General features: G+C 38.1%; 1 protein-coding gene across 6 annotated transcripts in view; it reads left to right on the forward strand.

The window, feature by feature from the left end:
• The first annotated feature begins 7,377 nt into the window (after positions 1-7,377).
• The window catches only part of LOC123509606, a 33,821-nt gene continuing 31,693 nt past the window's right edge, over positions 7,378-9,505 (forward strand). For 4 of the 6 annotated variants that reach the window (XR_006676235.1, XR_006676233.1, XM_045264038.1 and 1 more), the window contains exons 1-2: positions 7,380-7,523; positions 8,791-9,431. The gene's annotated coding sequence lies outside the window, so the exon portion shown is untranslated. Of the gene's footprint in view, positions 7,524-8,790; positions 9,432-9,505 lie in introns of all 6 variants that reach the window. The other 2 variants (XM_045264039.1, XR_006676234.1) reach the window with 2 other exon arrangements.

A 9,505-nucleotide genomic window follows, 5' to 3' on the forward strand; every position in this document is an offset into this window, starting at 1 on the left:
TTTCTTGTTTCATTTCATTACACTGGTCTATTATATTCATCTCTTTTTAGTGGCTTAGATTTCTTTGACTTTCTATTTCTTTGAGTCTCTGTGTGAGGTTGGACATGAAGCTGGTAGGGAAATATTGAGTATGTGTGAGAAGGAAAGTGTCTTACAAATATCAGACTTTGCTTATCACAGGAAGGAAAGTGTTGTATATTGGTTATTGATTGGTAAGATTTCTCTCTCTCTCTCTCTCTCTCTCTCTCTCTCTCTCTCTCTCTCTCTCTCTCTCTCTCTCTCTCTGGGGAGTTGCTCATGATTACTTCTCATTCAGCTTTTGAGTTTTATTTCTTTACCACCATTGTCATCATTATCTTCACTATTCTTTCTCATCCTTTAATACCACCACCACCTTGATCACCATCATCACTATAACCACTATTTTCCCATCTCTTTACCACCATCACCTCCATTTCAATTTTCCCATCTTCACCTTTATCACTACTTTTCTACCTCTTCACTATCACCATCATCATCACCCTTCTACTATTGTTGGGAGAACACCCATCTACAATCGCCTTTCTACTCGATGAAGCAGTTTTCTTACCTTTAATTCTTACAAAAGTAACAAGTCATATTTTTCTGTCATGGTAGCTGTCCTGGGTCAAAGCTTAACCTGCCTCTGATGTATATCGTACGTCTGCCTTCCGCTCTCTCTCTCTCTCTCTCTCTCTCTCCAGGTGGTAGTTAAGAGTTAAACACCAATTATACTGCTTTGTGACTGGTCTCTTGATTCCTACACATGTGTGACACACACACACACACACGGCAGTTATCTTTGTGGGTGTGTAGTAGTGGTGGTCAGGAACCGTAAACTCAAGTTTTCAAGGAACCGGTTCCTTGAGCGGGTGGAACCGTCGGAACCGGTTCTTTGTGGTAGAGCACGGCTAGTGAATACCAGAGTCTGAATCCCCAGCGCATTGCTTGACGGTTACCAGGGAAGGGTGTAGTGTCCCAGGATTCATCTAGATTACTGGCTGGGATGATTTTAGAATACAAAGTACTGACTCCCGGTCCTAAGAGACTTATAATTATCTGTGATGAATACAGAATGACAGTGAATGTAAATGGATGCACTGTTCAGCTAATGATATACTCTTATCTCACAATGGATTCCTTTAATAATATACATGCTTGAGCTGTCCTATATCGCTTCGATGTCATTGTCTTAGTAGATTTGAATGTGATAAATATTTTTTTCTAATACCGCAAATTTAGGTATTATCTCGAGGATATATACACCTTTAACACAATGTTCTAGAAAAATCTTTGGTGCCTGGAAAAATAATTGTTATGATTCGATAGAAAAAGTTATGATATAATCACCAAATAATGAATTATGTGTGTGTAGGCAAATTATGTTTTTCATTTAATCATGAGAATGACGGCTGCGGGTCCCACTCGCAGTTCGGCAGGCTTAGCTCTTATGACGTCTTTTTTTTTTTTTTTTGCCATTACCCTAGCATGGGTATTAGGTCATTTTTCATTGATTTATTTATTCTTTTAAAATTTAAAGTTTCTTGGATTTCTATAAACAATTATTTTTTATTTTATTTATCTATCTATCTATCTATCTATCTATATCTATCTATCTATCTATCTATCTATCTATCTATCTATCTATCTATATATATATATATATATATATATATATATATATATATATATATATATATATATATATATATTTTTTTTTTTTTCAAATATAAACTTTATAATACACACTCAGGTTCTCATACACGCTTCATTCACACAGGGATCCCACTCCTATCTCAGAACTATTGTCCTTTGTCAGGGCATGGGGGAGGGAGGGATAACTCACAAGCACTCAGGGTGGCTATGTAGCATCACTACGTATTGCACATATACATGAAGAGGGAAAACATTCACATCACATCACGCAAAACTGAAATCATACACACTTTCACAGTTTTATTTACATACATAATATTGTCGAAATTTTCATAGTGCAAAATAAATATATACACATAAATCACAACTCTGATTAAATTGGTCTCAGTCAGGTAAATCATCAGTCTATCGATAGAAATAGAGAATGAGAGAAATTAAATAGTCTGCCTTTTAAGCACCTCGTTTCTTGTCCTGCGGGAGCTGCCAACATTCGCTGTACAACTAGATACAGTTTGATATATACTGCTTTGACAAATAACCAAAGCTGGACACGATAACGAAGAGAAAGATGTCACAGTAACCATCAAATCATTATGCGATATTTTTACAAGTATAGTATCTTACTGATGACAGATTTAGTAATAGATAGTTATTATAGACATTCATACTATTATACACTCATAGTGCCTTCACAGACATACCTTCTACTGGTTAAAACGGCAGTAGTGGTCTTGTGGTGGCGGCGGTGGTAGTAACAGTTATTAAAGGTCATTCACTTATTTTTAGGTTTCCTTTACATATGAGAGTGAAAACAGTACGCAAATATTAAAAGGTGATAGGTGTAACAATCATTATAGTAGCAAGGCGTCAGTATTAATATCTAATATTTGCTTCCTTCACTTACCGTAAGCCAAATCTGTGTCAGAATGCAGGCACCAATCTACCATTTCATATCCCATAGTCAAAAGTTCCCTATATATGGCTTAATTTTGGCTTGGTGAGATGATAAAGACAACGAGGTCCATCACCGCTGTTCCAGGTGTTGCCTCCGGGCCGCCTTCCCCCTCCGCCCCGCTGTCCCCCATCCATCAGCTAGCCCCCAGCAGCCTGCTGGGTCAAATACTTTCTTTTTTCAAATATTTCTCAACGGTAATATTACGCTTCCATGGTATGTTTTTATGGTTTCTATAAATGTTTCGTTGGGTTTGAAGTGTTTTTCGCGCCTGTATTTGGTAAATATGTGGCGTTTAGTGGTGTTTTATGGAGTATGTTAAAGGCTTTTTAACGGTCAAAATTTTCAATTTCCCATTTTGATGTTTTTCATTTGAAGGTATAAGTGAGCCTTCATGGTATAAAAGAATCGCCTGTCCTCTTTCAAGTGTGAAATCAATCTATTGAGAGAAATATGCGGACTTTGAAATGGTGTTTGGTGCTGTTGAACAGAAGTCTTATTTTTCTTTGTTTTATTTGCTCACGTTTCTGCTTCTCGGACTAACTCGCTGTAGAATGCCTTAAAAGATAGCTCAGACTCCGTGAAATGCGGTAAAATACTCGCCAAGTGAAAATGGATTGACTTTCCAAGACGTTTTAGGAAAGTTATTGCTGAAAATATTTTATACCTTTAACGTAATTAATTTAGACATTTAAAAAAAAACTAGTTGAGCTGGAGATATTTTTATATTTTGAAAACTAGTTTAAATATTTATCACGTCATAAAATATCATGCATTCGGCCGTGGCTTCGTTTTTTCTGAAAGTCATTTTTGAAATAAAATTATTTACGTAATTTAGCCGAGTCAGCCCCATTCCCGTTCTCTCCGATGATCACAGCCCAGGTGGTGAATCATCAATATTTTGCCTAATATCTAGTGATTTCTACGTGTTTTCATGTGTTTCTAAGTTTAGGTGTATAGATATTGGTAGCAGAAGGAGGAAGAAAGGAGAAATAAAGGAGGATAAGGAAGAAAGAAGGAGAAAGGGAGGAGGAAGAGGAGAGCAGCCAAGCCACAATACTTAAGTCACCCTTCATTTCCTCAATATTTTGTCTAATATCTAGTGTTTTGATGTGTTTCTAGGCTCAGGAATGTAAAGAGAAGTAATAGAAGGAAGATGAAGGAGAAACAATGAAGGAAGATGAAGAAGAAATGAAAAATAGAAACGGAATAGGAGAAGGAGCCAAGGTGTAATATTTAAGTAAGTATCCCTTTTAATCTTAACGTTCTTTATAATGCATACTGTTGGTTTTGGGGTATATTTGGGGTGTTTCAAGTGTGTTCAATAGTGTTGCAGGATGTTATGAGTATGTTTTTGTGTGTTTTTATTGTATTTTGTGCTTTTTAGGCATATTTTACTCATTTGGTTTACTCACCTGGTACCACGTACCATGTATGGTGTTTTGAGTGTTTTAATCTGTGTGGGTGCATGTTAGGAATCTTTTGGATGTGTGTTGAGATGATTTGGGTATATTTTTGGTGTTTCTAGTGAGTTTAAGGTATGTTTGGGGGCATTTTGAGGGGTTGCATGGCTTTTTCAGTGTGGTAAGGGATGATATTGAGTGTTGTAAGAGGTTTGGTTGTGTGGGGGTAATTTTAATTTATATTGGGTGTTTCTAATGAGTTTTAAGTGTGTCTTGGTGCATTTTGAGGTGTTGCATGGTGTTTTGAATGTGTTGTATGATAGTTTTGAGTGTTTTAAATGGCTTGGGTGTGTGTGAGAGTGATTTTGGCGTATAATGGTGTTTCTAGAGAGTGTTGTGTGTGTTCTGGTGCCTTTTGAGGTGTGCTTGGTTTTATGAGTGTGTTTTGGGTTAGTTTTGAGTGTTGTAAGTGGTTTGTGTACGTGTATATTTGGGTGGTTCGGGGTGATTTTGGTGTATACTGGGTGTTTATAGTGAGTTTTAGGTGTATTTGGGGACATTTTGAGGAGAGAGAGAGAGAGAGAGAGAGAGAGAGAGAGAGAGAGAGAGAGAGAGTTGTTAAAAGGACATTATAGGGAGGGAGTATGAGGAATGTGGAGTGAGGAGTGAGGATGGGGAGGCGGACATGAAGTAGGGTTAAGAAAGGTGTGGCTTGATATAAGTCACGACTTCTGGTCAGAGATATTTACCTATTGAAGTCCCGTGAGTTGACGTGTCTCTCTAGGTAAGTAAAGGTAGGTAGGCTGCTTCATTAAGTAGGCAGCCAGCCGTCTGTACCATCATCATCTAGAGAGTGATGAGGTGGGCGATCAAAGTAGAGCAGGAGGAGGGAATGTAGGAGGGAGGTGCCTGCAAGGTCGTGAATGTGTGTCAGGGGCATGAAGACATATTCAGTGCCCTTGGTTCTCTCTCTCTCTCTCTCTCTCTCTCTCTCTCTCTCTTTGATTATGTGATTCGAATTAGGCTTACTTTTTTTATCAATTTCTTATTTTTTTTGAAAGCGAGAAATATATTGACAAGTTTATTAAAGAAGGAAGTAAAATAATGATGAAAAATGTGAAAATTTGCGTGGAACGATGATGATAACGATTATGATAATAATAATAATAATAATGATAATAACAACAAAAACAGTAATAACAATAACGAATAATATGCTAGAAAGTAAAAAAAAATAATAATGAGCGGAAGAGAAAAATGCTTTAAAGAATCTATCATTTCACTTTGTCATTTTTGCTCATTTTTAGTCAGGTGAAACACACACACACACACACACACACACACACACACACACACACACACACACACACACACACACACACACACACGTTCCCCTTTAGTAATCCTCATTAGGGCAGGTGGACGTGATACTGTGACGGTGGGGACGAGGTTGGGGAGGATTTGGGAGTTGGGGTGTGAGAAGTGTCAAAAGAGAGAGAGAGAGAGAGAGAGAGAGAGAGAGAGAGAGAGAGAGAGAGAGAGAGAGTGAAGGAAAGTTGAGGTGCATAGAAGGAGTGAAGGAATGAAATAGAGGAGGGGAGAGAACGGGAGGAAAGTAAAGTTATGGAAAAGAGAAAATTGAACTGAAGCGAAGGGGAAGGTAAGAAAATTATGAGAATATACGGGAGAGAAAGGACAAGAATTATAACGTTAAGAAAAGTGAATAGATAGAAAAGGAAAGAATAAATGCGAGGAAAAAAAAGCAGGGAGAGGAATAGGAGAAAAAAGAGATAAGGTTTTAAAAAAAAATCAAATAAATAAATTAATTGAATAAGAAACACAAAAGGAAATTATTTGTTGGTTATTTTTTCTACTTGATATTTATTTGTTTATTATTATTATTATTATTATTATATTATTATTATTATTATTATTATTATTATTATTATTATTATTATTATTATTATTATTCAGAAAGCAAGACGAAAGTAGAAAAACAACTGAAGAGGAAAAAAATACGCTTACTCAAAGAACAATGGGAAAAAATGAACGGACACGACAGAGAGAGAGAGAGAGAGAGAGAGAGAGAGAGAGAGAGAGAGAGAGAGAGAGAGAGCACATAAACACAACAGGAGGGAAAAAATAATAAATAAATAAAGACATAGGATCTCAAAAAAAAAAAAAAACTTTCCTCTTCATCTTTCACGAGTAATTAAAATGCAAATGTGGACTTTTCCTTTCCCCTTTATGATCAGTTTGCAGGATCCTTTGAAGACTGAGTGGTAATTAGTCTGGTGTGTGTGCGTGTGTGCGTGTCTTCCCCGAGGCAATTAGGCAGTTGGACAGTTAAGGGGCCTCTTTGCTACTTAGAATCCAGTGGCGGCTCTTGAATGCTACTTTTGTGGTCTTTGTGTATGTGTGTGTGTGTGTGTGTGTGTGTGTTTTTCCTTCTCGAGTTGATCTGATTATGTGAGTACTTTGTGTAGGTGGTGGTGGTGGTGGTGGTGGTGGTGGTGGTGGTGGTGGTGGTAATTAGTGACAGGTGTTTGACTTTATTGTTACTGTTCGGTGAGGATTAAGTGTTTTGTGTTATTATTACGTTTATTACTTACTGCTATTACTATTATGATTATTTCTGTTATTATCATTATTCTAAGAAATTTATTACAACAACAACAACAACAACAACAACAACTACAATAACTACTACTACTACTTCTACTACTACTACTACTACTACTACTACTACTACTACCACCACCACCAGTACCACCGTCACCTTCAATACACAGAAATAAAGAAATAAAGAAAATAGGAAAAAAACAAACAAACAAAAACAACGAAAATGGGGGTGAGGAAGCTAGATGTCTGAAACAGCTTATGAAGGTTAGGGGAGAGGTGGGGGGAGGGGGTCAATGACGTCACGGGAGGGGTAAATGGTGGTTAAAGGGGCGGGCGGAGGTGAAGGTGGAGTGGGGGTATCGTGGCGATCATACAGATGTTCCTCACACTTGTGCACTGCTGTGTGTGTGTGTGTGTGTGTGTGTGTGTGTGTGTGTGTGTGTGTGTGTGTCCATAACTCTATCTATCTTGCCTGATTAACCTTTGCCTTCTCGATTCTATATTATCTAGAGGTATTTACAGCTGATCACTAGTTCAAGGGGAGGGGGGAGGGGGAGATACTGGTACCGTGATGGGGGAAGAAGGGAAGAGGAAAGGGTAGATGTATAGATGAAGGTAAAGAAATGAGTGTGGGGAGATGGAGGAAGGTGGAAAGGTGGCAGACTTCATGTGGTAGGAGGGGAGAAGGAGGGGTTTAGGGGGTGATGGTGGTGATGTGCGGGTGTGTGTGAGTGTGTGTGTACGTGTATGTGAGGAAGACTACATACACACTCACAGCGCCACTCATACAGACCCTCGTACACACTGACAGACACACGCACGCGCTCGTCGAGTGAAGGAGGAATCGAAATTTATTTGTATTTTCTACGAAGGTGCGAGAGAGTGAAAAGAAGTGGGAGGGAAGATTTTGAAAGATTGAGAGAGGAGGGAGACAGAAGCGTGAGGAGTGAAAGAAGTATAAAAAAATGGGGGAAAAAATGAAGAGAGAAGTTATAAAATGCAAAGAGAAAGAGATGGAAAGTGAGGGAGGAAGAGAATGAGTGCAAGGAGATAAAGAAGAGAAAGAGATGGACAGAGATAGAGAGAGACATAAGACAACGAAGGAAAAAGTTGATTTAAATACTCTTATGTTTAGAAAAGTCTCGATCACTGTCATTCGTTTATTCTGGAAACAGGTACAACTTGACTAACACCGGAAAAATAAATGAAAATAGAGGAAAAGAAACTCAATGACTAAAAGAAATCGAGTATCAGTGGAAATAAAGTTGGAGAAAATAACAGAAAAAGATAACTACCAGCATCTCTAAAAGGAAAGAAAAGAAAATACGGAAAAAACTGTGCGATGAAAATGAAAAAGAAGAACAAAAAAGATTATCCTTTAATATAGAAGAAAAGAAAGGAAAATATAACTTGAAAAGAAAAAGAAAGCGATTATTAAGGAAAAAAAAGTGAAAGAAAAAAAGGTGATGAAAAAACTTAAATATAGTCAAATACAACCACAATATAAATCGTAGACTCGTTCATGCATCAGGAATTTAGTGGAAAAGAGGAAGGAAAAAAGGAAATACAGCTCCAGTTCGCATTGAATTTAGCGTTGAAAGAGAGTTTGGTGTGCGAAATGTCAAACGAATTGCAAAGTGTCGCTAAGCTGTTAAGCCTGATTAGAGAGAGAGAGAGAGAGAGAGAGAGAGAGAGAGAGAGAGAGAGAGAGAGAGAGAGAGAGAGAGAGATTGTGATATTCGAGGTTGTGTTGCAAATAAAAAAAAGAAAAGAAAAATGGAGTAAGTGACAAAATGAAAGAAAAAGAAATAAACTTAAACTAACTCGTATTAAGTGAAGCCAACAAAGACAGAATAAAAATGAAAATGAACAAAGAAGGAAAAAGTCTCCTGATATTTCCTTCTATATGAACTTTTCTTGATTCTTATTCAAAAAGAGAGAAAAAATGTGTTCCTCGTTAAAGATGCAAAAAAAAAAAGAGAAGGGAGACAATTAAATGAGGATTGAAAACGTAAATGTCGAACCGCCCTGCTTGTTAGGCATCGTGTGTGTGTGTGTGTGTGTGTGTGTGTCGTTCGGGATCTCTGCTACACACACACACACACACACACCATCCTTAATCACTCGTCTTTATTTCAGAGGTTAATTGCAGAAGGAAAAAAAAGGAATAAAATAGAGAAAAGTTTAGGAAGGAAGGAAAAACGGAAGGAAGAAAGGAAGGAAGGAAGGAAGGAAAGAAAGAAGGACAGGTGAACCAATTAAGGTGAACCAGATACTCACACCTTACCTTTCCACGTAAGAAACAAAAAGAAAAGAAAAAACCCACAGAAAAAAGGACACAAAAAGAAAAAATCTCGTAACCTGTGAAAAGGAAAAGAAAAGAAGTAAAAAAAGGGGAGAAGGAGAAAGACTCAGAAAAAATGACGTGGTTATGGGTGAGAAAGAGAAGAGAGAGAACCATTTTCCTTATCCTTACCCTCACGACGACTCTTCTTCACTTCACCACGGCGGAGGACGAGACCACCACCACAATCAACACCACGACCCTACCTGACGCCGAAGGAGGAGGAGGAGGAGGAGGAGAAGAAGGAAATGGAGGAGGACTCAGGAACTCCTCCAGCTTCTCTCCCTACCTGGACTTGACTAATTTCGTGGATGGGATTAATAACTGGGACTTCATGGGGCCGTGGGCCAAGTACGATCTGTCTCTGCTTGACGAGGCATCAAGACCCCTGCCCCTCGTACCTGACGCAGAGGATCAGGGAGTGTTTATCTGCCAGGTGAGATAGATAGATAGATAGATAGATAGATAGATAGATAGATAGAGAGAGAGAGAGAGAGAGAGAGAGAGAGA

This window comes from Portunus trituberculatus, chromosome 27 (assembly GCF_017591435.1).
Source record: "Portunus trituberculatus isolate SZX2019 chromosome 27, ASM1759143v1, whole genome shotgun sequence".
In the NCBI taxonomy this organism is placed as follows: domain Eukaryota; kingdom Metazoa; phylum Arthropoda; class Malacostraca; order Decapoda; family Portunidae; genus Portunus; species Portunus trituberculatus.